Source organism: Balaenoptera ricei, chromosome 2, assembly GCF_028023285.1.
Source record: "Balaenoptera ricei isolate mBalRic1 chromosome 2, mBalRic1.hap2, whole genome shotgun sequence".
Taxonomy (NCBI): domain Eukaryota; kingdom Metazoa; phylum Chordata; class Mammalia; order Artiodactyla; family Balaenopteridae; genus Balaenoptera; species Balaenoptera ricei.
The window spans coordinates 71,658,346-71,666,101 of NC_082640.1; the positions used below are offsets into that span (position 1 = coordinate 71,658,346).

A 7,756-nucleotide genomic window follows, 5' to 3' on the forward strand; every position below is an offset into this window, starting at 1 on the left:
AAAAAAAGTGGTTGTTAATGATGTTAAATCAAAAACTGCTGGTGAGTCTCTTTAAAAAAAAAAAAAAAAAAAAAGTATACCATTCAGGACTTCCCTGGTGGCGCAGTGGTTAAGAATCCACCTGCCAATAAGGGACACAGGTTCGAGCCCTGGTCCAGGAAGATCCCACATGCCACGGAGCAACTAAGCCTGTGTGCCACAACTACTGAGCCTGCACTCTAGAGCCCACGAGCCACAACTACTGAGCCCGCGTGCCACAACTACTGAAGCCCACATGCCTAGAGCCCAGGCTCTACAACAGGAGAAGCCACCACAACGAGCAGCCTGCACACAGAAACGACGAGTAGCCCCCAATCGCCGCAACTAGAGAAAGCCCGCGCACAGCAACGAAGACCCAATGCGGCAAAAAATAATTAATTAATTAATTATTTTTAAAAAAGTATACCATTCAGTACATTAGCAGTGTTGCTCAGCCATCACCTGGATCTAGTTCCACAACATTTTCATCACCCCAAAAAGAAACCCCTGTACCCATTAGCAGTCACTTCCCATCTCCCCACCCCTAGCCCCTGGCAACCACTAATCTGCTTTCTATCTCCAAGGATTTGCCAATTCTGGGTATTTCATAAAGATGGAATCAAATAATAGGTGAGCTTTTGCGTCTGGCTCTTTTCACTTAGCATGTTTTTGCGGTTTATCCATATCCATACTTTCTATGGAGTTTTAAAAAATATTTATTTATTTATTTATTTATTTGGCTGTGCGAGGTCTTAGTTGTGGCACGTGGGATCTTCGCTGCGGCATGCAGGATCTTTAGTTGCGGCATGCGGACTCTTAGTTGTGGCATGTGGGATCTAGTTCCCTGACCAGGGATCGAACCCAGGCCCCCTGCACTGGGAACACGGAGTCTTAGCCACTGGACCACCAGGGAAGTCCCTCTATGGATTTTTATATTCCATTGTATGGATGTAGCACATTTTGTTTATCCATTCATCAGCTGATGGACATTTGGGTTGTCTCCACTTTTTGGCTCTTGTGAATAGTGCTGCTATGAACACTCATGTACGGGTTTTTGTTTGAATACTTGTTTTCAGTTCTCTTTGGGTACATATCCAGGAGTGGAATTGCTGAGTCATATGGTAGTTCCATGCTTAACTTTTTTAAGAATTGCAAACTGTTTCCAACATTCTTTTGCACCTGGGACTTCCATGGGTGGTCCAGTGGGTAAGACTGTGCTCCCAATGCAGGGGGTCTGGGTTCAATCCCTGGTCAGGGAACTAGATCCCGCATGCCGCAACTAAGATCCGGCACAACCAAAAAAAACAAGATTCTTTGCACTTTGTGAATTTTAAACTGTGAACACCATGTGCAAATATTAGCTCTTCCCAAGAAAAAGAAAAAGAAAAAAATGAAGGTGGACATTCATGGAAAAAAAATAAAGCATACAGTAAATGCAAGGGATTACGGTTAGATAAGAAATCAGCAAATACAGGGACTTCCCTGGGGGTGCAGTGGTTAAGAATCCGCCTGCCAATGCAGGGGACACGGGTTCGAGCCCTGGTCTGGGGAGATCCCACAAGCCACGGAGCAACTAAGCCCGTGAGCCACAACTACTGAAGCCAGCGCGCCTAAAGCCTGTGCTCCGCAACAGGAGAAGCCACCACAATGAGAAGCCCCCGCACCACAATGAAGAGTAGCCCCCGCTCGCTGCAACTAGAGAAAGCCTGGGCAGCAACAAAGACCCAAAGCAGCCAAAAAATAAATATAATTAATTAATTAATTAATTTTTTAAAAAATTAGTAAATATCTAACTAGATGCTTCCTGGAAGAAAACTGCATTTTGGACTTGGACCTCAATTCAGATTCAACTCCTTTGTTTCATTCTAGTTCTAGGAGTTGAATATAGGGAGAGCTGGGTTCAAATCCCAGTCCTGTCTGTTACAGCAGTGCATTATTGTACAGGTTACTTAACCGCTCTGCACCTCAAATGTAAAATAAGGAAAAATCATCTCCTTAACCAGCTATGAAAGGTAAATGAGCTCAGGGACATGTCATGCTCAGCCCATGCCTGGCACACTGGCACATGGTTGGCAGCCTAGGTTAGCAGCTTTACACTAGCAGGTTGGGGGAGCCACCCTCTTCTCTGCTGGGATCACTGTTCTCTGCAGCCCTTTTCACATAAGCTGCTCTGGTTCCCCACATGCTCAAGGAACTCCTGGACGCCTGGACCTGCTGAGCAAAGTCCCCCTCCTATAATATTTTACCACCCCTAATGCCAATCAGTCCAGAAGAGGGGCCAGCAAGGCTGTGAGGGTACAGGAACCAGGATCAGATGCTGGGAAAGGGGCCTGCTGTCTGTAAGGACTGCCCTAGGGCAGGAAGCACTGCTTGCTCTATGGAGCTATGGAACCCAGGGCCAAATGCAGGGAGGAGTTGGGTGGAGGCACAGGGAGACAGATTTGGGTTTAAATGGAAGAACAACTTAAACTTTTAACTGACAGGACACAATGCCAAGCACTGTGTTAAGCACTGCTGTGTGATTCCACACAAGCTCTCCCCATTTCACAGATGAGGAAACTGAAGCTCAGAGTCCTTAGTCACTTTACCCAAAGTCACAAAAATAAAGTGCAGCCAGGTTTGAATCCAGGCCTGTCTCAGTCTAGAATATGGCAGCTTAGCCTCTGTGCTAAGAGGTCAATGGCCAAGTATTGGACAAATGTTAATTATCACTAGTCATTATCTGATAACAATACTGCTGTAAGTAGAGCTATAGCTGTAGCAGTAGAATGAGCAGTTTGGGGGTGGGGGTGGTGTTGCTCCTCCCCAAATTCGGGCAGAGGCTGGATTAGCTTTTGGTGGAGATTCAAGTGTTTGATGCAGGGGGTTGGATTCTGGTACTGGGGTTCTAGCTGCTGGGGTACAAGGAGATTCCCAAGGTCTGCCTTCAGAGATATGGATGTAGTTGTTTTCAGATGGGCCCCAGGAATCTGTCTTTTTCAAAAGATAATTCTGGTCTGTAGCCAAGTGTGAGGTCCACTGGCTTGGATTGACCTCTAGGGCCCCTTCTAACACAGATTCTGTGATCTGCATGCCCTAACGCCCACCTTGGGGGAAGCACTCCTTTGGGTTAGGCGTCGCCCTTTCCCCCCAGCTGCCTCCTTAAATCCCTAAGGCCTTAGAGAGAGTGACTGCACCTGTACCCCTCCTCTTTTGAACAATAAGCTTTTTGGAAGGCAAATAAGACTGTTAAGATGGAGGCCACAGGAGCCTCACTGCCACCTTCAGTGGTGAGGGTAGAGCCAACTCATCTTCCCTCCTCACCCTGCTCCACCCCACTCCATTTAAAGCCCCAGTCCCCAAAAGACTGTCACTTGCCCCACTGGACCCCGGTCAAGTTCAACCATTCCTGCTTTCAGCCCCTTGGTCTTTCTCGGAAACTCTGCCCTGTGGGACCAACTTCCCGGCCATGCCAGGCAATTCTGCAGTTTGTCTGGCCTGGAAAGCCCTCTCCCAGGCTCTGGGAGACCAGCAACTCAGGCAGGGAAACAGGCCAGCGAGCCATTCTCAATGACCTTTGGCTCCCTGGGAAGGACTCAAAACCAGTAAAAGTTTAGCAAGTGCCATTTAATCGTTGCCAGAACTTAAAACTCTTTTTTTCTTCTTTTTTTAAACACATAGACTTTCTGGGGGATAAAAGATCATTTGAGGACTCCATACAAAAAGATCTTTGATTAGTTCTGTTTTTTCTTAGAAAGAAAATTTCCAAGCCACTTGCTTGTAAAATTCCATAGAAAGTATGAAATGAACTCAGTACCTTGGGTGTGACCTCAGATGAGTTGATTTCAGCTGCTGAACTTCAGTTTCCCCATCTGCAAAGGCCACTGGCCCAGTGGTTGGGTAGGAACTGGCAGTGGGGCAGAGTCTTTGGCTGCTGAGAGGGAGGTGTAAGTTGGGAGCCTAGAGTCCAGACCAGAAACCTCTGGCCTGCCCAAACACCCCTCATGGGTTTCTGATCATTGTTTTTAAATCTTCTGCTTCCCTTTCAGGTTCCTGGTATCCTATTCTCTCTCCCATGTTGGGAGAGGGGAAATGCAGTCATTGACATGTTAGTATAAAAATACTTCTCTCAGAGCTCTTTCCATGGAAACCCAAGCTTTTCATTCATTCAATGTTATTTACTGAGCCCCCTCTACCAGGACGTGGGCCAGGCACAAGAAGACTCAAAGATGAAAAAAGACACCATCCCTGACCTGAGGGTCCTCCCCTAGTTTTCAGCCATGTGGGGACAGAAGAAATAACATCTTTGGGGAGGGGGCATCGAGGGGGAGACACTGCCTCTTGGGAAGATTGGAGTTGAAATGAAGTTCTTGGTTCTATTCCTTTGCTGATTTTATAATCACCCCTCCAGTTGCCCTAGAGCTTTGAGGCCATCTGAGAACTCTGAGTGCCAGGATCTCACTCAACACTTGCAAAAACCTAGGTAACTTGTGAGAGCCTGAAAGGCATCTCTAGTTTTACTATGAGAAAACAAAGCCTTAGAGAGATTAAACTACCTGCCCATGGTCATACAGGTTGCCAGGGTCACCTGGACTCAAACCCAGATATTCTGGCACAGCTATTTTAGAAACAGTTTGCCTTGGATTTGAACCTGCGAATTTGGTAACTATGTGGCCCAGAGTAAGGAAGGCAAGAGGAGAGGAGAGAGCTCAGGAACTCTGGACTGAAATGATCCAGTCTCTGATCTTGACCTGCAACCAATCTGACCTTGACCCTCAAACTGGAAGGAGGGCCACAGGCAATAATCACAACCATCAAGAGCTTGTCATGAACGCTTATATAACACACCCCTGAAGTTGTGTGCTAGTATTCCCATTTTAGAGATGAACTGATAATCTCACAACAGGGCTGTTCCATGCTTTCCCCACCATCCATGCCATTCACCAGTAGCTAGGCGTGTTTCCCTAGTTCTTCTGAGCCTGTTTTCTAATCTATAACTAGGGATAGCAAGAACAATGGATTACAGGAGAAGGCATATTACCTGCCTGGGGCAGGAAGGAGTAGGTACTTTATAAATGCCAGCATCTTACCCCCTTCCCTTCCTGAAACCTCTTGCACTCAAGTGCAGCTTAAACCTTATGGGCCAAGAAAATACAACTCAGATACACACCAGCCTTTGGGCCTCAAGGTCACCCTATCTACCTGCCTTTTTGTTGCCCAGACTTTCCTGATGGTGGGGGACCCGGGTTAGGATGGGGGGCCTGCCCTGAAGTAGCCAGGCACACCTTCAGGATGCTGGGTCCCAGGGCAGCATTTCTTAGGAGTGAAGCCATCTGACTCTTTTCCTTACCCCAAGAATGAAACATCAAAGGATAATGTATCAATATGTACAAGAAATCAAAGAGAAAGGGCCACAGGCACCAGATAACCCAGAGGCCCCAGGAATGGTTCACTGAACACCTGCAAACGCCCACCACTCATCAAGCTCTTTGCTGGAGGCTAGGGGGCTACAGAGATTGAGGGGTGAGGCTGTATTCACTAGCAGGGTTTGTGGACATATCTCAGTCAGAGATTTTCCTATCTGGTAGCTGAGACTTCAAGACAAGATATTTCCAGGCTCAAGAGAACATACAGAAGGTACTCTGAGAGCATTCTGGAAAGGGAGTGGGTGTCTGGGAAGGGGGCGGTTCCAGGCAAAGGGAACAGATATGTGAGAAGCTCAGAGGTGACATGGAGCCTGACTCTGGGGGTAGGGGGAGACACTGAAGAGGCTGCTAGAGGCTGGGTTACTAGGTCAGTCGGGCAGTCCAGTGGTTAGGATTCTACGCTTTCACTGCCGAGGGCACGGGTTCAATCCCTGGTTGGGGAACTAAGATCCCACAAGCCACATGGTGCAGCCAGGAAAAAGGAAAAAAAAAAAAAAAAAAGTACAGGAAGGAATAAGACAGCTGCTGCCTTCAAAGTGCTTAGGGCTGGTCACATATAGGAAGCTTTCCGAGGCATTAAGCATCCTTATATAAGGTGTTTCTTATGAAGGCAAATAAGAAAAAATAATGCAAATGCCTAACAATAAGAGATAAGTTGAATTATGGCACATCTAATGGGGGTTAGGCAATCGTTAAAATTTATGACTCGAGAACTTAAGAAGAAATGTTCATGATATATTTAAGAAAAAAAAAAGGACTATTTAAACTGTTTGGCAATTTTGTTTTTTAAAATATGCACGGACAAAAAGACTAGGAGGAAATATTAATAATCTTGCTCTCTACATGGTAGATTATTTTCTAAACTATTTTATAATCTTCCAAATATTCAACAATAAGCATGAATTGCTATATCATCAGAATAGCAATAAATACCAGCTTCATGTACGGAAAAATACAGTGATGGGAGTCAACTGTGGACCCTGCATTATTTGTCACCACTTTTTTTTTAAAGCACTTTATTTATGTATTTATTTATCTGCACGAGGTCTCATTGTGACATGCGGGATCTTTTTTTTTTTAAGTTGCGGCATATGAACTCTTAGTTGCGGCATGTGGGATCTAGTTCCCTGACCAGGGATCAAACGCAGGCCACCTGCACTGGGAGTGTGGGTCTTAGCCACTGGACCACCAGGGAAGTCCCTATTTGTCACCTCTTTGGGACTCAGCTTCCTCATCTATAAAATGTAGACCTGAAGGACAAGATGAGAAGTCCTTCCTCTTTGAAAAATTCAAACTAACTTCTAGAGGATACCGGAGTTTTGAAAATGGGCCAGGCTACCTCTCTTGGAACAAGTAGGACTGAAGCAGAATCTTGAGGGAAGGGAGGATTTGGATTGATATGGGGGGGAGGGTCAGGAGGAGGAGGTAAAGGAGGAAGAACATTGCTCCGCCAAAGTTGGAGACACACCTAATGGGAATATCTATACTAGGGGAAGGGAGAAGGGGTGGGGAAAAGAGCCAGACAGGACAGAGGCCTGTGCAGGATGGTCAGGATATCTGGGGGTTCACAGGTTGGCTCTATCTGGAGGTGCCAGAGGCGAGAAGTACCTAGAAAGCTCTGGGTAAAGTGAAGCACCATCATTCATGGCAATGCCCAATTCCTATAGGAAGCAGTTTCCCTCATATTAGGGCCTGAACAGAGTGTTGGCAATGGAGGTAGTGGGAAGCCAGGGTGTTCCTGGCCTTGCCACAGCACACACTGGTTGCTCAACAATTATTTACTAGATGAATGTCACTGGAAAAGATATTGCTTACCTATAGACCTCAATTTACTCATCTGTGAAATGGCAGGTTAGGAAAGATTATAATTGGGGAGACTTAGTCACAGGAACAGTGTATACTTCCATACTCCATACTCCTGTAGGGTAGTGCCGGCTCCATTTAGAGGTAGGCACACTGGGGCTCTGAAGGGTTGAGTCACTTGTCCAAGGTATGGGATCCTAACTGGTTCATGACTGCAAACCTAGCTTATCTCACTCCACCAACGCTGTGCTTCGCTTCCAACCTTAAAATCCAGGTGCCACTACCAAGTTTGGCAGGGAAAGTCAGAACAGGAACCAGGAGCAAGGTGACAGATCACACCCGGAGACGCCTGGTTCTGGGCGGGGTCCCGCAGGACTCCCCTCACCTCTTGGCAGTGTCTTTCCCAGTCCCGACAGTCTCTGGCCAGGATGCCCCAGGGCTCGAGAGCGGGGACCGGGGCGCTGGGGAGGAGCCCAGTCCTCGAGCAGCTCCGCGGGGCTCAGAGCTGCCGCGCTTTAAGCACGACCCAA

The 7,756-nt window shown here is 46.9% G+C and overlaps 1 long non-coding RNA gene across 1 annotated transcript in view; it reads right to left on the reverse strand.

Annotated features, from left to right (window-relative positions):
- The window catches only part of LOC132359316 (uncharacterized), a 44,980-nt gene that overhangs the window by 35,512 nt on the left and 1,712 nt on the right, over nt 1-7,756 (reverse strand). The gene's annotated exons all lie outside the window — the stretch shown is intronic.